Source organism: Centrocercus urophasianus, unplaced genomic scaffold (genome assembly GCF_019232065.1).
Source record: "Centrocercus urophasianus isolate 14NV4802_14NV808 unplaced genomic scaffold, USGS_Curo_1.0 seq_16, whole genome shotgun sequence".
Lineage (NCBI taxonomy): Eukaryota > Metazoa > Chordata > Aves > Galliformes > Phasianidae > Centrocercus > Centrocercus urophasianus.
Genome location: NW_024884711.1, coordinates 23,925,939 through 23,947,286, shown reverse-complemented (window position 1 = coordinate 23,947,286; position 21,348 = coordinate 23,925,939). Strand labels below are relative to the sequence as shown.

At 40.7% G+C, this 21,348-nt stretch overlaps 1 long non-coding RNA gene across 1 annotated transcript; it reads right to left on the bottom strand.

The window, feature by feature from the left end:
* Positions 1 to 1,718: 1,718 nt before the first annotated feature.
* Positions 1,719 to 7,497, bottom strand: LOC122159733. Its single transcript, XR_006168600.1, has 3 exons — positions 7,352 to 7,497; positions 3,452 to 3,545; positions 1,719 to 1,906 (listed from the first exon to the last, which is right to left on the bottom strand). It is a non-coding gene; the product is annotated as an uncharacterized LOC122159733 (long non-coding RNA).
* Between the last annotated feature and the right edge of the window lie 13,851 nt (positions 7,498 to 21,348).

Below are 21,348 nucleotides of genomic sequence, written 5' to 3'. Positions count from 1 at the left end.
AAAGCAGAAAAGAGGCAACCGTGGCTCAGCAAAAACTAAGCAAGATTTCTTAAGGCAAAGATGCTTTTCTGTCTCAATGGCTTCCTCCTGCTGCTAGCAACTGATGGGATAGGGCTGCCTTAGCCAGGTTTCCAAATCCTATAATGGAAAGCAGCTGACCATACACAGAGATTGCTGCAGACATTCCCATAACTCATCTGTCATCTTCTTTTGGTCCACCTCATTACTCAACTCCCAGTATTAACACATCAATAGCACCAGCGATCCCAGAGTTGTACTCAATGTACACTCGCAACCCCCCACCTCTAATTGAAGGATGCTTGCATTGCTATTTGCTGCTCAATACACGGACTTCAGTTATCCAACAACACATGAACACCAGCACTTTGTATTCAGCAGAACTGGTGTGCACTGACCATGTATTTCAATCCCCACCAGTCACCTACTCGAGCTCCCTTTCTTTTCTGAAGCAGTACAGAATTAGTACCACCTGAAACATTCAGATCTGCAGAATCATTTCTGCTGTAATGGAAGGCCTCAGTCTCTATAGAGCTACCTTGAGAAAGCAGTAAGAACCCCAGCCTAACCCCACCATAAATACAGCACCACTTAAATTGAAGGGGTGGGGAGGAGGACAGTTGCCTTTGTCATCTTCCTAGCATTTTGCATTAACAAACACAGTTATAACAGAAGATACTGCTATTCAGTTAACAGGGTTAAAAAAAAGCACTTAGTACCATTAGAACATGTCCATCATCCAGCACCTTTATTCTGAACGCCCACTTTAAAAAACAATTGTCTTCTCCCTTCTGCAAAGAATCGATGAAATAGCAAGCAGCTGATTTGCAGGTAAGCAGCTAAGTCCCAGGAGTGCACAGTTATATTTGTCTCCTGATAATAAAAAATATTTATTTGCAATCATGGCCTACGTTTCCAGGATTGCCTTATCTCCTCGTGTCTTTGTGTACGCCAGTTTTAACAGCTCCTTCGGGGAGGGTTCATGGAATTGGTAATGGATTTTGTAATTTCCACCTTCTGTTTTCTAGTTCAGAGAGTAATCGAATCCAGTCACTACACCCGTATCTATCTGGCAACTATTTATTGGCCCCCATGAAATGAGTTGGAAGTTTGATTTCCGTTCTCAGCAGGCATTTGTGTCATACAGATGAACTGCTCTAACCAGCAAATTGGAGGCAATTTCACCAGAGATTCCCAGGATTAAATAACCATGAGAACAGAACTTTCCTCACCTCCAGCAAGGACTCTTCTTTAACAGAGTTGAAAAATGACAAGACAAAATTGTCAATTTTGGACTTCTGCTATTGTAAGATGCACTCTAGAGTGGGTTTTATCTTCTGAGGTTATCAAACTAGTACCCACATTAAATTACTAAGAAAAAAACCAAGTCATTATGATCAAGTCCTAAAGCAAAAGAAGTTTCATTACTTCCCCCAGATCTTTTCTACCTGTGCTGCATTTTAATTGGAATACAGGAGTGTTTTCTCTTTCATGAGTATTTTATTGATTTTATGCTCCACATCACTTATAACAGAAATGTTCCCCAGTTCTCACTCTGGTTGAGCATATTTGATTCCCCATCACTGGAGCTGGTGCAATGACATCAGCTACTGAATCTATGAGGATCTGTGAACTCTGTCACACAAGGCATCTAAGAGCCAAAAGACAAGTTACAGTTTAGCAGAGGCTGAACATATGACTCGGGCTAAGATTAAAAACTTTATTTTCCATACAAAACAATAATAAATTCAAGCAGATAATGAACTAAGCGTCTTCTCATTTTCCACCGTTTCTCAGTATAGTCTGTCCAAAGTTCAGTGTTACACCATTCCATATCAGCAAAAGCTATGAAGTTTCCATCTTGTATCCGTGTTTTTCTAATTCAGCTCTGTGTAAAAGAAAATAAAGATGTGCACATTAAAATCCAAATATTTGCTCAAAATGCAAATTGCACAACATACAATCATTCTAGAAACAGTGAACGTGACACACTGCCTTCTCATTCACATCATCAACCTCTGCTTTACTTATGTAGTTCTTCATGTGAACGTCTCAGGATCACTAGAAGTATATCCCATATGAAAAATACAAATATTTGCTCTAACCACATTTACTTGTGCCCTGATCTGCTGTGGCTGGTTGAACTACATGGTGCAGAGCAGCACCAGTAAGCCAGCAGCAACCCATTAGAAAAAAACAAACACCACAGCATTGTCTCATACTGTGTATTCTCAACATTTCCTAAAACTCAATGAGCTCACCAATCTGAGTGATTTAAATGCATGTACTTAAAATATATATATGCATAATTTTAAAAATACATTAATATCACGTTTAAATCTTGGTGCAATACAACAATTCCAAGGAAACACGATCACTTTGCTCACGTTACTTATTGCTGGGACACCAGGTCAGCAACTGCCAAAGGTTACTTCCCCTCATCCATCTCCAGATAGCTTCTTATCTACCTGCCTCCAACACATCAGCCAGAACTACACCCTGGATAGTCTTATATCCTAGTCCTAGCATGTATGTATCTATACACAACAGTCTAAATCTCAAGTTAGTTTACACAGCATTGGAATTCTAGAAGTGGAGGAATGCACCACTTCCTTTCTGAAGATGAAATAAAAACATGCTGCAACAAAGCAACAATGCAAACTATCATTTTAGGGCCAACGTGAGGATGCCAACACTACAGGCTATAATTAAGACATATATTGAAGGCCTGTCGAGATCGACTATGTTTGTTAAGAATTACACCACCCTTGTATTTCTCTGTGTGTCAGCATTACATTTCCAATATTACAATTTAACTACCTTCCAAACTTGTAAGCAAAGACTACAACAAACTGGTTTTGTATCTGCCACACAAAGGGTCACTTTCTCCCTTTACCAAGGAGATCATCCCAGGAACCGTTAATCAGGCAGTACTGCAGACATTTACTCTGCATGCAACATAATGAAGGACTAATTATGAAATGTGAATTTGTGTTCACTCTTGAAATAATTTAAATGACAATTACACAAGTAAATCATTAACTGAAATGACAAGTGACCTAGAGGATTATACAAGTGGATTAGAGGTTCCCAAATTATTATCACTTTTTTAAAGCACATTATAAATATTTACTCTGCTATTGCTGCTCATCACCCAGAAGAAAGGAACTTGAACAAATATGGAAAAGTTTTCCAGCAATCACCAATCTGTTTGGTCAAAGCACAGCAATGCTATTTTGAAGGCACAGATTTTAGCAATAACTTTGCTTACCATACAGCACAGCACAGAGAATCTTGGCTCCTTTGCCATTAATCTCTGCAGTACAATTCAGACAACTCAGCAGATTTTCAAGTTTCTGATATTAATAACTGAATAGTGCAGTTTTAAACATTTATCCAGATTCTACAATACTAAGTTAAAAAATAAAATTACCTTAACTGATTGGAGAAATCATCTTCTACGTTGTCGTCATCCCAGTTGTCTTCCCAAACATGTGCATCTTCATCTTCATCTAAACCAGTCCAATCTAAAGACAGGAAGAGAAAGCTACATAGCAAATGATGCACTGCTTTGGTACCACGTCTCAGTGACCTCTGGGTAAGGCAGACTTCAGATGATAAGGAATTTCTCACTTTTCTATTGAAGTTCAGATCATTCTCAAGTGTTCATGAGACCAAACAGCACAGTGAGATTTATTTAAAAAAAAAATAAATAAATAAAAATCAAACTCCTGATTTCTGATCAGAACACAACTTGGTACCCAAAGCACTGCACACCTCGCATCATGGCGTGAAGGTACCCGTAAGGGCTATTCTGCATACAAATGGACAAGCTGTAGCACCACAGTACGAAAAACCATCATTGAGTATTTGATTCCTAGTTCAACAAAAGGCACCCAATTCCAGGTTTGTATTTAATATTTTTTCCTTGTGATTAAAAAGATAAATGCATATTGAATGCTTTATCCAGAGCACACATACAGATGCTCAGTTGACTCACAGCAGGCGTTGACAGTCTGTGGATGCCACAAACGTATCTGCCATGCAGCAGCAAAGGCAGAAGATGCACCTGCCACCAACAGTTGCTACCAACAACCTTCTACTTCTCCCTTAGTCATCTGCCTGAGCTCAGGGAAAGCTTTGAGGACAAAGGGCCAAAGTAACATTAAACATGGACAGACATATGAAAAGCACCTTGTAGGATAAAAGATGAAGAATTAGTTCATTTCCCTTACAAAAAGGAAAGTTGGTTTTCTTCTCCTTTTAATGCTGACAGGCAATAAAATTAGCACTTGAGATTCACCCAGAAAATAAATCTATTTGTAACCAATTAAAGACACAGATGCAGAAGGCATTACGATTAAACTTCTCAAATTATATAAAGGAAAAGAGATGGAGGAACATAGAAATTCTACTGGTCTTAAAGAAAGGAAAGGAAAGAAATGGGGCAGATGAGGAAAAACTGCAGTATGAGAGAATGCATTATTTGAATTTAGTTGTACCGTTCACTGGCTAAAGGGAGGGATTTTATTTGATTACAATCTACAGTAAGCTTTGCCAATTTGTGTGCAATTGACATTTTTTTCCAAAACAAAAACTTAACCATTGATGACTATTTGGATTGATACAAAAAGCAAAGCTCAGAACAGCCTTAACCACTATCAAAGTCAAGTTCTACCTACTAATGTAAAATAGCTCAAAATGGTTTTCAAAAAACCACAGCAACTAGCATTCATCACAACAAATTCAGCTTCAATTACAGATGCTTTTTACAAGGGTGGATAGTGATAGGACAAGGGGGAATGGTTTTACCTGAGACAGGGGAGGTTTAGGTCAGATATTAGGAGGAAGTTTTTCACACAGAGGATGCACTGGAACAGGTTGCCCAAGGAGGCTGTGGATGCCCCATCCCTGGAGGCATTCAAGGCCAGGCTGGATGTGGCTCTGGGCAGCCTGGTCTGCTGGTTGGCGACCCTGCACAGAGCAGGGGGTTGGAACTGGATGATATTTGAGATCCTTTTCAACCCAGGCCATTCTGTGATTCCATGAAAGGAACATTGGAAGAATGCTTCAAACAATACCAAGTACAGAAGAGGCAAAAAGGCCCACACTGCCTTCCAGAGCAGAAAGGAGAAAGGAGAAAGGGAGGGAGGGGAGAGAAAAGCAGAAGCAATGCTGAAATTACACTCTCCCTGCTGTAGCTACAAGATTCTACAATCTACAATTCTGCAGTCTGTGTGTTGACACCATAGCCCAGAATTACATACAGCTATTCCAGCTCTACTACATGCCTATAAGTAACGGTAAAAAACAATAAATATAGCACTATCTGGGACTGGAAATGCAAAGAACATCTGAGAGCCTGCTACTACTATTAAGTACTGCTGCTACACACCAAAATCACAACATCCATTTTGATAAACTTGTCATTCCTTAAAAAATTATCTGGATATAATGCAACATCTCCCCATATTTTTCACTTGGGACAGGACAACAAAGTGCTCTTTAGAGTAGATAATAAAAACCAAAAGTCCCACTATTTCACACATTACATTCAGAGCAGCACTCTACAAGATGCTTTTAGCGACCAACTCACATACACTTGAACGTATCATGCTGTATTTCTTAAGAACTGGACACTGAAACTTGCTTTGACATACTGTTTCAAGAAAAAGCCCACATTGAAATAAGATTTCCCAAATGCCACAATTTCTGTCCTTAACACAAGTCCGCATTATCTAACTTGCTTTGGATTGAAGGGAAGGGCAGTAATAAAATGTAGTTATTCTGCTGCATAGAAAAAGGTGTTTTAATTTGAAAGAGCAGTAACTTGGCATGAGTTTTATCAAATATTTATTATACTCTTTCCCAGGTAACTTCAGATAATCTTCCAGGCAGTTCAAACCTTCTTTATAGCCTCTCAACATTATTATCTCACTTGAAGATTTCATTGGGCCTCTTTAGCAAGGTACAGCAGCAGGAAGTCTGGCTGTGGCCACTCTTCAATAAAAGTCTGTTCCACCCAGAAGTGTGAAGAGCATCTCCAGTTACTCAGCTTTAGGATCACAGCTAGATGCAAGTAGAATTAATTTTACCCTGCTCGTTTTGTACACAGATGCACGTTGAGTCTAACAATCAGTTAATTCAGTCTTATTTGCTGGTAGTACCATTTCCTCCAGTTTCAAACACAGTTTTATAGTTTAAACTTTACTTGACTGTTCAAAGAACTTTTTCTCAGGGCAGTGAAAGGGGAATATGAAGATCGTGAAAAAAAATTCTTTCTGTTGACAAGAAAAATTTCAAGGCACAAAATGTTGAGATGAATATCAAGATTCAAATTGTGAGCACTGAGCTGTGAACCTCACCACTCTGTGAGACAGATGAGCAACTCACGTAATGGCAGCTCAGTGTGCTGACCAATCCCAGGTTCATATGCATGCTTTAAGACTTCCTTCATCCTTACAGTCAATATTTATATTTAATGATAATAACTGTTTTCACCCTTTTAAGAAACATATGGAAAAGAAAGCAAAGGGCTCATCTTCTCTGTTTATTTTAGGTCTAATCTCTGCTATGTGCAAACATAACGTCAGTACACGTAGTGCAGTACTCTGCATCCTGATGGGCCATAAGGCCACTGAGAAATCACCTCTGAGGAACACTGGACAGAAAAACAACCCCAGACCTTCCACCCATGCTGCATATCACTTATCGCCACTCGCAGCTCAAGAGACCTTCCAGAACCGGGGGCAGAGAACCAAACAGGGTCTTTTCCAAGTCCGCAGCTGTGACAGGCCCTCGGGCTGCTTTGCAGAAGCACAGATTCCCGTAGCCCCCTCCCTCAATGCATTTTGCACCTACGAAAAACAAACCAACACACACCCGTGCCTGCAAGGACGATACTTAGAGCATCCACAGCGTGGGTTGCTCCCTTCCCACACGGGTTTCCACCTCGCAGCTCCCGCCGCCACCTGTCCCCTCCCACCCGGACACGGCGGGCCCCCGCGCTCCGCACCGCCCTCAGCGCTCCCGCACGATGACACAGCACCGCCGGGCTGCGCGTCCCCTCCTGCCTGACCTGGCGCTCTCCGAGCAGCGAGGACCCGGGGTCGCCGGCCGCTGATGCAGCGAGTACGGCCGTGTCCCCGCGGGGCTCTCGGAGGCACGGCACGGTACGGCACGGCACGGTACGGTACGGCACGGCACAGCCCCGCCCGCAGCAGGCCGCGCTCTCTCCCCGGCCCGGCCCAGCGCGGCCTGCTGGCAGGCGGCGAGGCCCACAGGCGCCCGCCGTTCCGTTTCTCCCTCCCGCCTCTCACGGCCCACTCGGCACCTTCAGCCGGAAACTCCTCGAACTCGTCGTCTTCCTCCAGGAGCCCCAGGTCCACCGGCTGCTTTTTTTCCGACATGCTCGGCCCCGCTGCCCGCCGACACTGACGGGATGGCGGCACGGCGCTGCGCGGCCCCCACTGCGCCTGCGCCTCAGCGCCGCCCGCCTGCCTCTCAGCACCGCCTCTCGGCACCTCCCGCGCCGCTCTCACAGCGCCTCCCTCACAGCGCCCCCCCACAGCGGCACCCGCGGGGCCACGCCCCGTTCTGCCTCTGGGGAGCGGCTTGGGGCTCCGCGGGTCGGGACCCTAAAAGGGGACCCGAGGTGCTCGTTTCAGGCCCACTCCATGCTGAACGCGCGTCCTCGGTGTACTGTTTCACTCTGTTTCTGTTTGGGCTGTGAGAATCGTGAAAACTCCAGTTTTGTTAATCAATGTATGGAATCTAGGCGTTAATCTTGTTGTACGTTTAGCAAGCCATGCGGTTTGGACTATCAGATATCCTTCTCTATCCGCAGAGTAGTAGGCTGTCAGGTAACAAAAGCTTGTAGAGGTCTGCGACCATTCAGCTGCTGCCCTCTTTACTTTCCCTTACCCGGAGTTGACTTTGCAGCATGCTCAGGAGCATAAAGATGCTCGACTGCACCTAGGTTGTCTAAGAAAAAAGAATTGACTTGGAAAGCACTATCGACAAACAGATTCAAATAGCTGTGGAGCAGGAAGCAGCTTGAATTTGTTCTGGCAACTTTACCTACACGTCTGCTGTGGAGAAAAAAGATACTTATGCCTTCATAGTTATCTGTTCTACTTGTAAGATTGATTTAAAACAGTGGATTTCAAACAAACAAACAAAAACTTAAAAAAAAATAAAAAAAAAAAAACCTAAAACAAAAAAGACCTTCAAATCTGTTGTTTTAAATCTAATACCACAGGCTTTGGAAACCTGAGGTTTGTATTGCCTTATTTGGCCTTTCTCCCAGATGGCTTCATACCTCATTGTAATCCCACTAAACATTTAGCTCTCTGCTGGTAATGTCCCCAGGGACACCGGTATCTGCCATATCATGCCTGTCTTCTTAACATATACCTGTCCTATGCTACCTGAAGGACCTGATCTGCACAGCATTCTCCAAATCAGACCTTACAAGAAATGATCGTAAGAGTTGGATGATATGAGCGACATCCCCTATTGTGAACCACGAGACTGTACAGAAGACAAGCAGGAAGCACTTATCCTTCTGCAGCCAGGTGTTAGGAAAAAAAAATAGTGATTTTATTGCCAGTCTTTTGCCTGTGATGTGGGGTCTTACGTTATATATTCTTAAGGTTTCTTACTGGTCACTTCCTATTCAGTCTATGGGCCTTGTGTATCCCATACCCTTCCATCCCTAGGAAGCAAATAAAGAATTTCCATGTCCTTATGCATCAAGAAAAACCATCTCTGAATTCCATGAAGTGATGTAGTTTTAAGAGTCAGGTGCAATTTTTTAAAATATGTATTTATATTTATATATATAAAGCGCCTATCAGCTGACTCAAGACTTTTGGTGGACCTAGCTCCACTGATGTCTCTGAATTCTTTGGAGAAAAGGATGTAAGGATTCAACTGTCCAGAATAAATTTTCCACTGTGAAAGCATATTTGAAAGGTTAGAGGAGAGTGCCTAAGACGCAAGTACAATTGGCATTTGATGGTTTCTAGATGGACCATCAAGAGTAAGAGTTGCCTTTCAGCATCTACCCCGTGCAATCAGAGTGGAAAAAGGCCACTGATATCTAATCAGGACACACTGCCACTGTGTTTTTTTTTATCCTTCCTTTGTTGCAGCATCAGGGCCACTTGCAGTCCTTGCAGTCACCAGGCTTGTATCCCATATGGACTGCAGACACAGAGCAAGGAATAGTTTTGATCAAGTTGGGAAGGCACTTCCTGCATTCCCAGAACAGAGTAAGAGAGCTGCTTTTCTGAAGCTTTAATCCCTGCACAGTAACTGGGTTGTACATTGAGTAGGACCAACGGCCTGACATTCCTGAGTGCTTCAGCAGGGAGGTCTACACTCTGTTCCATGGTAATTAAAAGAAAAACCTTTAACTTTCAGTGGTTCAGGATATGACCATCCCAATGAAAACCTTAACTTAAATATACCCTTAACTGGTAGCATGTTGGAATTGATTGAACAAGACAGTCCTGAGTAACTCATCAATCCTTCTATTTTATTTTTTTTTTCCAAAACTGCACAGAAGCTATTTACTAACTATTATTTCTTTTATTTTTCTTTAATTTCCTTATATTCAACATGTTTTATGCATTAGCACTAGAAAAGCCTGTCTTTTTCTTGGCAAATGTTACTGCAAGTTGTCTAGCAGGGAGGTGAGATTATGTAGATTTATTTATTCAGAGTTTAATTTGCATACATGAAAAATGGAAGTAGAGCTTTTATTTTCTTCACAGTGAAACAAAAATGTGTGCAGTGCAATAGTTCAGACTTCTAAATTTTTTTCAGATGGACAAGTAATCATTTCAATGCTGGGACCCATCTTCTTTGAATTGGATGTGCTAATGGCTGAGGGCATATTACAAGGAAAAGATTAAGAAGAGGAAATAGATCAGATTATTAATGAATTTGCTTATAAGCTGCCTTAGTTAAAAAATGTCCTGCTGAAAAGGAATTTCAGAGGCATATTAAGGACTTCAGACGCTCTGAGTAAACCATTGCCTTGGAGGTCTACATAGTCCCAGGCTATCAGACAGTACCTACTAAGAGAAACTTTATACTGCAAGAGAATGCTCATTGTGTGCATCTGATCCAGCTGGTCTCATGGGCATAATGTGGAATCCATGTGCATGGGCACTGCCTAAAGGACCAGCTGAGCCCCTGGATGCAAGAGGTGGACACCTCTCTGGGCCTTACAGTGCAGGCTGGTAGATATCCAGGAAAGCAGTCAGTTCCCCAAGACAATATGGAAGATCTTGCTACCAAATGCTTTTCATTCAAAATGCAAGAATTCACCATGCAATACAGAGTATCTATCCTGCATCACAAAGCGTATCCAGCAGCTCAAGCAATCGTTAGTTCATCCTCCAGAACTCATGTTTTCCGTCTCAAGATAACACTGCAATTCATGCTATAACTTTTTGGAATAAATTGGGGAAGAAAAGCATATCCTACTTTCAGCAGATCTAGACATCAAGAATGGATTGCCTCACCTCTTTCAGTCTGACTCTGTGCAGATCTGGACTCATGGCACTGTTCCTGAGATCAGTGCCTTTGGTTTGCCACTATTTATTTGTTCATGTCTGCAGTGGTTCTCCTTTTCTCTACAGCTGCTCCATCATTCACTAGCATCTCCTGGTAGCCCACCCTGCTCCCACAGCCCATCTCTTCTCACAGTTGACCCTCGCTGAGGTCAGTATGTGATTAGGTGGCTGGAGATCATAAGGAATATTAATCACAAGGAGCACTTAGATGTTGCTTTACAGACTCCCTTATGTGAAATACACTGGCAAGCTATCAGGTTACCGGTGGCTGAAAAAGAAACAGCTTTCTCTTTACCCTTGACAGTCGAAAGAAAGTTTGATTTATTTTCTCATTTTCAGTTAGTCCAAAGGCAGCTGGACAGTATTGCTGCAAAACTCTAGCTGTGTGTCATTGTAATAGGGGCAATGTGTTTGTTCACTTCTGCTCTCTTCCTCTGTCTAATTGCTCTATTGTCTTTCAGTTTTCTCTCCACATTTGGGCTGACAAAATGTCTCCTTGGGTTTAGCCCTCTAGCCAAAACTTAACGGGCTCCTAATCAAGGACTAATACCACCAGCAGGCTATTTCCTGTCTTTGTTTATCATTCCTGGTATCATCTTTCTTCTCCTCTCAGTTCATCATTTAAAATTTTCACTGTTATTTTCCTTCAAATCTTCCTCCATTCAGAGTGCAGGAAGCTTCCTATACACCACTCCCCTTTAATTTTCTTGGCAATTGATCTCTGGGCTCCCAACTATACGTCCTGGAAGAGAACCAGATGCATTCAGAACCAGATTTCAAACAGCTTTGTAACCCTTGAATACTTGTAGCTATGTCAGCAAGATATTTATTACTGAGCCTCAGTGCAAATTGTATTGATGCTTTGAACATAGGACTAATTACTAGGTACTGTTCACCACGACTTGCATTCCCTGCAGATATCAAGACAGTCAGGGTACAATTCAGTTGCCTAAACAAAAATTTCTAATGTCATTTGAGATGCTCTAAAACACAGGACTGCATGATGTGTAATCTGGGAGACCTTGACCCTTCCCCATGGCAGCTGGAGATGAAACAAAATACCCCAGGTTTTTCACAGTGGTACCAGTTGCTTGTGTTTAAGGAATTGAATTGCACTCTCACTGTATGATGGAATAACTGTTATTGGTGTTTAAGTGTCTTTTTCCTGTTATTACACAACTGCCTTTGTTTATCTCTGCCAAGACTGTCTTGAGAATACTGAACTCATATTGACAATCTCAATCCAAACTAGATGCTGGATGGGTTAGTATGAATCATTAGGAATCAGGTGAACAGAGAAGGCCTTTTTTTTTCATATATAAATCATCCTTCTACCTTTACATATCTGCATAGTGGCAAAGGTATGGCCAAGATCTATCAAGATGAATCTCGACCCAAATAAAATCAAATGTTGTAGCCAGGCAAGAATTGCCAAGTGTTATTTTTGATGTCTGATAGCTAAGCAGGGCTAATGCCTGTTAGCTGTACTGGCAAACAGAAAGACTTAACTGATACCTAGGTCAAATCAAGGGAAGGTATCAGTTCCTCATGATCTTACATAGCTTGCTTCCCCAGGAAGTCCCTCTGGACTTTCTGTTCAGAAAAGAGAGAAACGGGCACAAATGGGTGGAGATTCAGAGCACTTGGCTTAAGTATCAGTCCTAAAACATAATTTGAAGGGATCTGTTTCATTTCTGACTATATTAGGAGCCAAGAATGATTTTCCCCGTAGTTATTTGTGGAAGGTCAAGCATGTGTAAATAATCTCTTACAAGTTCACATTGTCCAACCCTTCCTCTCAGTCCCTTCAGTGAGGCAGTGGGCAGCACTGGCAGTTTGGGATAAGGCCTGGTGGTTTCTGCCTTCTGCCTCGCTCCTTTTCCACTGCTTCTTACTCTATTGCTTCTCTGCCCCAGCATAGGTTGTCCACAGACTATAGTCCCTTAATTTATGTCCCAGCTACAGTTAGAAAAGTCACCCTTTCCGGAAGTGCTTCTTCAGTCATGTTGCCAACAATGTCTACTTCTACATGTCTTCAACAATATCTTCTACACTTGCTTTCTCAGTTTCTCTTTCCGCTCACAGCTACTGTTCTTTCTTGATCACCATGGGCTCTCCAGACTGGTAGAAGCTTTGGCAGGCGTGGAAGTGCTCACACCAATGCTGAAGCTGGCTGCAAGCAGCACAGCGCAGTTCCCTGGCCTCCTTCTAGCACGAGGCACCCTGCTCCACCATGACGGCCACCTCTAGCTCTTGTTGCGGTGGCGAATGCTGCAAGGCCACTCTAGCAGGAAAAGAAGGTTGCAGAGCACATGATATGACCCAAAGCATTACTTTTTCAATGCAGAAGCCCGTAGAGACCCAAAGCCCTTCTTCATACATTCTGCAAAGCTGAAGATACCTTCTTCCTCAAAGATCCTGTTCACTTGTCATGTGTTGTTCAATGCATCTAGGGGCTCTGATGAATCACCAAGTGGGTTTCCACCTAAATGAACTGCTGTCACTAGCAGAAGTGTCAGTTAATTTATCTTTAAAATGAGCATATTCCTGAGAACTTTCTGCTCTTCAGTGTGGCTTACCAAATAGACTAGATAAAGTATGCCAAATCAGAACCACAAGGAGCTATTGGGTCAAGTCCTCTTCCTCCTCTCAGTCAGGCTTATTTAACCCTTCCACATGAGTTCAGACCACAGCAGTTTCTGGGCCACTGCTCATATGACTGTACAAAATCAATAGTCTTTTTTTTTTTGTCTCTGCTGGATAGGAGATTACTCTGAATGGAATTTTAAAGAAAATGCTTAAAAACAGACTCTCTGTTCCTGACATGCTTTCTGATACACATAAGTCTTTTATTAACTTTAATTCCTCGACCCTTAGTGAATATGATAGCAACAATGATAGTTGGAATGCTTATAAAAACAGCATCAGAGTAAATGGTGAATATTAGTCAAACCAATCTACAAATCTAATGGTTTTATGGGAATATATATAAAATCATTTTTCTGCATTGTATATTTGTCTATATTCATATATTTACACATACAGTACTTATTAAACTACAGCAAGTGAACTGTAAAATTAAGTGGGGTGCTAATTATTAATCTAACATATGAGGTAAATTAAAAATAGGTAGGTTCACCAACAGCAGTATGTTATAGCAAAAAATGTTGATTTTAAGTGTGTTATTACTGAGGTTGGCTGAGAAAGAAAGTAAAAGACCTAACCTGATTGTCATGTGAAGTAGTGCTCTCTCAGTTTTACTGTTTCTAGCTGTGTCTTTTGTAATACACAATAGAGGAGCCTTTTCTCTGATTTGCTTTTAAGGCTTTAGCACAATCAAAAGCTGGAGGTATTGTGAAGAAAATCTGCAAATAGCATGAAAATGTCTTGTGGTGACATTCCTATTCAGGCTTTGGGCCTGATTTTGAAAGATCCTGAACACGCAGAGCTGGCGGTGCTAAGCACTTCTGCAGATCAGATCGTTGAGGTCTGAAAGATCGTTTTATAATTCATGCTCCTGTAAACCTATAAAGACAATTTTTTTCTCCAAACAGTAGCACAAGTTTTATTAAAACTATTCAGAACAGATCTGTGTGTTTTAAGGCCATGGTTTTGTGCTGGCAGCTGGAATACAGATCTTCAGGAAGCCGCTCCAAAAGTAATGCCTCCTATTTCATTATGCTGGCCTGCAGTGTCAGAGGCGGATGCAGTGGGTATGGCAGTAGAGGTTGAACCTTCCCACCAATATCCCATTATATCTTGTTGCTTTGCAACAGATGGCAGCGGAGGGGCAGGCTGACAGAATGGTATCTAACCTGAAGTGTGTATGAAGCAGAAGTGTGTCACTGAACTCCTCCATGTGGAAAAAATGGAACATATTGATATTCGTCAACATTTGCTGAACATTTATGGAGCCCAAACAGTGGATGTGAGCAGTAGATGCTGACTGATGCATTTCAGCAGTGGTGATAGGGGCAATGGATCATTTCTGCTGGTGCAGATTTTTATGATTGCAGCCTACAGGCCCTAGTTCACTGCTGGCAAAAAAAAATGCATAAATAATGGTGGTTATTATGCTGAGCAATAGTGTTTTGTAGCTGAGAATTTGCTCTATCAAATGGTGTTATTGTGTTCTTTGTATCAGTTGTACTATCCATGAAAATAAATAGGAGGCATTACTTTTGGAGCAACCTTTGTACTTAAATTTAAGAGAATGTTAATTATTTAAAAACAATGTCTTTGCAATACTGGAAATTGCAGATCCTTCCCATTGCGTTATTATGCCTTACTATTGCACAATCTTCACAGAAGTCCTTGCACATTAATGGGGAAAAAAAAGTTTATAGGCCCTATATAATGTCAGCTCTTCAAAAAACTGATTCTATTCTTTGTCCTTCATTGTTTGGTCATTTGTAGAGAAAAGTCCATATCTGCCATTGCGCCTCTCCTCAGAAGTGGTTTGAGGTGGCTGCAGTCTGAAGTATAACTGTAACAAAACAGAAAAGTTTGAAATTGTATGTTCAGTGTTTATGCAGGCTACGTGTAAGCCACAAGGCAAAATAAATTCAAACAAAACTCTGTAGATCTGAGAGATGCAACTGAAGCAATGGCTCCTCAAGTGCCCCAGAAATGACTAAATTTAGAATTTGATTTCCTGACCAGTTATGACACCCACGATTCATTGGCACAGTGTGGATGAATACATCCAAAAACAGTTTCTGATTTGTTTGAGTTCAAACCCAAAGCTAAGAGTGTTGCAAAAAATGACAGGCCCATCTTCTCTCCATTTTTGTTTGTTGTCAGAAATGCCCCTACAATGTAGTCATTTTTCTTCAGCATATAATATGCTGATTTGACTGACAGGTGTATGACCTCCTTTGTTTTAAAAAGAAAATCCAAGCTATTTGAAGAGCACTTAAGAGCAAACAAAAATTATGAATACAAATTTTCTAAAGCAATATGATTGGTAATCTTCAAAATAAAATTTAATCACTTTTTTTTTAATATTCTCACAGGTAGGTGTTTATATTATATACATATATATTATGCTGATGGTCCTATGCAGATTTGTGTGAACTCATTTAAAAAGCACATTTGAATCACTCATTGCATAGAAATCTTGAACTGTATGTTATAAATAATGGTTTTCAAATCATAGTTTTAATTTTCTTTTATGGCTGTTGCAAATTTATATTAAAGCATTCCTGAATTGGACAATTTTTCAGTAGAGTTTACTTAATGTTAATCTATTCATTTGGGGGTAAACGAAGAGTTTAATGGTGAAGAGGTGTAACTAGAATATACTCTCAAGTGGGTGTTAGGTTTATCAATCAGTGAAAATTGTGCACTTGAGTGTAAGAGCACATGTCTATCCATATGCTTCTTGCTAGCTCAGTTAATTGAAACCCTTTTTCCACCCTATTATCAATACTTGAAAAATAACTCCAACCACATCTATTAACCAGTGTCTTAATAGATGCTTTATCAGCTCCATATAAATTGCATGTATTTTGCTAGAAAGCAATTTAACTAATACAGGAGCCAGTTCTATGGTTCACTGGAGATGTTCGGTCACTTCATGATGAGGCACATCTGGCTGGATAGATGGAGATGGATGGAGCTGTGGGCCTGGTCTTCAATCCACTGAAGCACAATACAAGGCTGGAGGTCCAGTCTGAGTGACATTCTCAGTCTTGATTGATTTTAACAAAGGTAAATTATGCTCATGAGGAAAATGAGCTAGACGTTGACATTTGTACTGGGAAATCTGAATCAGAATAGAAATATGTATTTTTAAATTTCCCATAAAATAGAATGTAAAAAATTAAATCTATTTAAACTCAAGAGAGCAGAATTATGCATCGATACTGAGATGTCACAGACATCTCTGCAATTAAAAGTTCTTCCTTCCAAAGCAAGTCCTCTAAGGCTTGCGTTGATATTAACACATTTCCTCTCTCCTCTGAATTGAATGAAAAATAAAATAAATAAACTGGAAAATAAAAATAACTTGAATTAAAAATAAATACATATTTTTCCGAGCATATTTTCTGAGCTGAGCTGAATACATCCTGAGATCATGACAGTTCAGTTCTGTTTTACTATGCCTTAAATAAGACACAGATACTTCCATCTCCTAAGCCGGACATATGAAGCATGTTTTTGAGCATATTCAAGCCTAATTGTGCTTACAGGAAATCCTTCCACTCTCCAATCCTCCATCTTCCTGCTGCTTCCTTGCACTTCACAGACTCCTTCTAGTTCTCTTTCCTATCAATTTTCATGCTTACTTTGGCTTTCTTGTACAGTTATTGACCTTATGAATCAAAGTAGAAGGAAAATGTAAAGAAGAGAAAGAGAGACGAAGCACTCAGTAGTTTCTAACCTAGTACCACTTAAAACACTATATAAGCACTTCTAATCAGTTAAGGCATTTTGGACACTTGAATCCATGGAGTTCCACCTCTGCTCAGAAATTTCCCACATAGAACAAACAGAGCTTTCGTTTCCGTACCCAACTTGGTTAATCAATCCCAACTACTCTATAAAGAGTAGTTATGCAGGGTGATGCATCTTTGTCTCAGAAGTGGTCCAATGACATGTTTGACTCTATACAGCACCTGTATCTTCCATTAACTTCATTGTTATCTTTCTAAGGTGATCTGCTTCCAAAGGTGACTTGTTAATTGTCATTCTTTTAAGGAGAAGAATGGGAACAACCCTCAGCAGAGAAAAGGTGTTACTAGTTTGTTGTCTGCATACTACTGGAAACATCGCCTTCCTGCCCCCCTCTCCCTACCCCCATTAGGCTTAATCTGGGGGATATTCTCTCTCAGTGATATTCTGACACACAATTCTTTGGAGCAGTTTGCTGTCATCATGCAAAGCAGAGCATGTCTGCTAGACAGTATACACATGTTTTTTCTTGCTATTTTTTCTCTTGTAGACCTGTCTCTGTGATCTTCAGAAGTGATCAGTGGGCAAGCCAATGGATCTGTAACAATTAACTCCATAATGATCTATGCCTCGTTGAATGAAGAGGTAATATATTGAAAGAATGTGCTTCACAGGTGAATAATTAGCTTTAAGTCATGAAGTACAGATTTATGGACTATATGCTATGTAGGAAAGCAGAGCTGAAACCAGCACTACATTTATCAGGGCCCATACAGTTTAGTGCTTATGGAACAAATATCTCTAGACTGGAAGTAAAATTCCCCAACAGAGCCATCAGATCCTAGCTATGGATTTGCAAATTGTCCAAAGCCAGTTTATGGCTCAGTGAAATTGTAACAAACCTGTTTTGTTATGGGAGATTAAGGTGTGAAGTTTCAAAAAGAAGCACAGGAAAGACGGGCACTTTACCATATTTGCAAACATACTGTTTTATTGTCAAGACTTAAAATACATACTACATTGGGCAGACAGGGCAAAACCATAGCTGAAAGCTAACATAATCCTGTTATGCAACGAAGAACTTCCTTTTACAGTGCAGTATTTCTTCACTGAAAGCAGATCATTGCTATAAAGAGCAGCTATTTATCAATTTTCAAAGGTCTTGGCCCATCAAAGCTGGTGTTAGATTTGGAATTTCACTTTTGTTGCCACGGTGACAAACACTTATAAATATACCACATCTTCTAATGTGCTTTTAACTTAGTATTTTTATGGCTTTTAAATCAGATACCATTAGCAAATATATTAGGTAATTTAGCTGAAAGACCATTTTCCACTAACACTTTTTGTTACATTTCCCCAGATACTTCAATAAATGTCTGTTGTGACATTGCAGTCCTGCCAGGCTTCTAGCATATGAGGATACATATGGTACATCTAGTAAAAATTAACGTGTTACCTTAGGATTTTCCATTTTTCTGTGTGTGTGTGTGTGTTGATAATTACAAAGTGTATAAAAAAAGACAAATATTAAGAGTTAGATCCTATAGGTCATTGACTTCAGCAAGGACTGTGTTGATAATGGCTCCAGGACTGCCTTTCTGTGTGCTGTTGCGCTTGGCTCCCAGGCCTTCTCTTTATAGCCTGGCAACGAAGCTGAAAGCACAAGGGAGAGCATAATAGCTCCACAGCAGTGCCTTTCCCCTGCCCCACAAAGCTAGCCAACAAACATGGAGAAGTGTCTTCCTGTTTCATTGGCCTGAAGGCTGGTGGAAACCTTTGCAGTCAGCTGGTGTGATATCCTCCAGGACATCCCAGGTGCTCCATCCTACCCGGGAGCTCCATCCTGCGCCAAGGATGAGATGAGAGGCCTGTGGTGTGGGCAGGCAGGATGGAGGGCTGGACTGAGAGATGGTGCTGACAGAAAGCAGCAATCATTCCCAGATTCAATTTGAAAAAAAAAAAAAAAAGACAAAGCTTGCCAACACTGAGGATTAAGCACAATTCATAAGCCAATTAATAAGCTTCCTACAATAGCAGCACGTTAGCTTGGGTGGAAAGATCTGATGGAGAAACATCCAGGAAATGTCTTTCAAGCCTGCATATTAAATTTAATCTGTCACCCCGTCCTTTAAGACTCTGCATTCATTTGCTGTGGTGAAAAAAAATGTTGATCTGAAAGAAAAAGAACAAAAAATACCCCACTAGACTTGTACAAGATTTTGTTGGTAGAGTCTCGAGGAGAAATCCGTAGTGTGCTGATCACAAAGAGCCACCCCGCACGGCACAAGCCAGGTCTTTACATAGGCCACTCTCACCCCCAGACTGGCCCTGTCCCCTCAGCCCCTTCATTCAGCACAGCTATCTGTCATGAAGAATTTAAGTTTCATATTTTCATCTGTCATCTGCGAAAAGGCCTGTCAGCTGAAGCTTACACTACAGTTTGCCAAAAGGCCCATGGTCTATGATGACAATACGCTCTTACATTTGTGCTTCCAGGCTCCAGATAATCCCTCACTTTCCTCCTAGACATCCAGTTATGATAAGGCTTAAATTGCATATTTTGGGGGGTTTTAAATCTAGATTTTGCTGATAAATGCTATCAGCAGGAATGAAATGAAATACAGCAAGGTTTAGCTCTTATTACCGACATAAAGCTTACTGTGGCCATTTTGTGAGGGCTATAGAAACGGTATTCATATTAAACATGTTAATGTCTATACTTACAGGAACTAAACGTAGGAATGCTAATATCAGCTTTTATCTACTTTGTCTGTTTGCCACTCCTGAAAACTCACTAGGAAGAAAGCTACCCATCCTTCAAACATGACATTTTCCACTTTGTGTCTTTAATTTGATTTGGAAAGGAAAATAGGAAAAACAGCTCATTATAAATCTGTGCACGATTGTTTTAGTGCTCTGAGATGCCACAAAAGGAAGAAAATGCCTCAATCCTCAAAGTACACCTTCAAAAGCCAACACTTTTCCTGTAAAACAGTTTAAAAAATTACCACGGTAGAAAGACCATAGACAGAAATGGATCACTAGCCCATCTTGGTTGCATATGTGTGTCTGTATGAGGGTAAGAAAGGATACATGAAGTTAATCCTCATGCCTGTAACTTTAGAGTTGGACAGCTTTGATGTTGACAACTAAGTAAGAACACAGTGAAAAGAAAAATTGCTTCAAAAAGTCAATCTTATCTGAGGATTGTCGGGTGGACACAGCACAGTAACCCAGGTTAAGCTTTAGCTGTCTTGTCTCTTAGAAATCAATTGTCTGACCATAATGCAACCACAAAGAAATCACATCTTTAACTCATTAAAGGCTTTTAAATTGTCTAATCAATTACGATTCGATTACATTTTTCTGAAGTCAATATTACATTATGTCCCAATGCCAAAACTACATTTTTTTTCCTTTGGTGAAACATCTATTTTCTCAGCAGTTTTATAAGGATCTAATATAATATACTAGTACCAGAAGCATTTCTGTTTCATTCTCTTGTTGCCTTGTATTGTCACTTGGAATTCAACTTCAGAACTGTGGTTTCAACCCGTAATCCGAGGCAAGGAAAGGAGAGAGACCAGCGCAGGTAATACTACAAGAAGCACTAAAAAAACCAACTTTCTGATTAGCAGCTTTCAGCCTGCTTTGTAGGGTTCACTCTTCCCCTGGAAAATGTTTTCAGGTTTTCAGATTAAAAAAAGAAAAAAGATCGGGAATTATTTTCTTGGAATACTTTTTCCATAGCACTCAAAGTGGGGAGTTACCCTCAGCAGAGATGTGTTCAAAAAATGAAGGCAGCTGCAAGGCAGTCTGCAGTCTCTCTCTGTATACACTTCTGCATATGCTTCACGCACTATTCCTGTGGCTGGGACAACTTGGGTAAGCAGAGCTGGGGTATCTCGTGGCCTCCAAATCAAGAACCAATAGTCAAGACACTACTGAAAAAGCTTGAAATAAATAATGGGCATGAATCTTGGTGTTGGGATTCAGCTGTGGCAAATAATTCTTCTTCCAACAGGACTGAATTCCCACCTATAAAGCATCTGGATGTTTTTTGCCCCTGGTACTTAGATGTGTCCCACTGGTAGAGGGCAACCAAGAGAAATGAAGCTGGAAGAGAGCACACTATCACTGTTTGCATTTTTGCTTTTACTCATTCACATAACTTCTTATTTGAATAGGGTTCTGTAAATAGATAACAATAACTGACAAAAAGACTGAGTTAGTAATAGTATTAACGTCAGCGATAATTATCAGACATCCAATAAATCTATTTTTCAGTAATGATAGTGAAATATTGTCAAGATAGCAGCAACAGCACATTGTTCAACACCTGGTT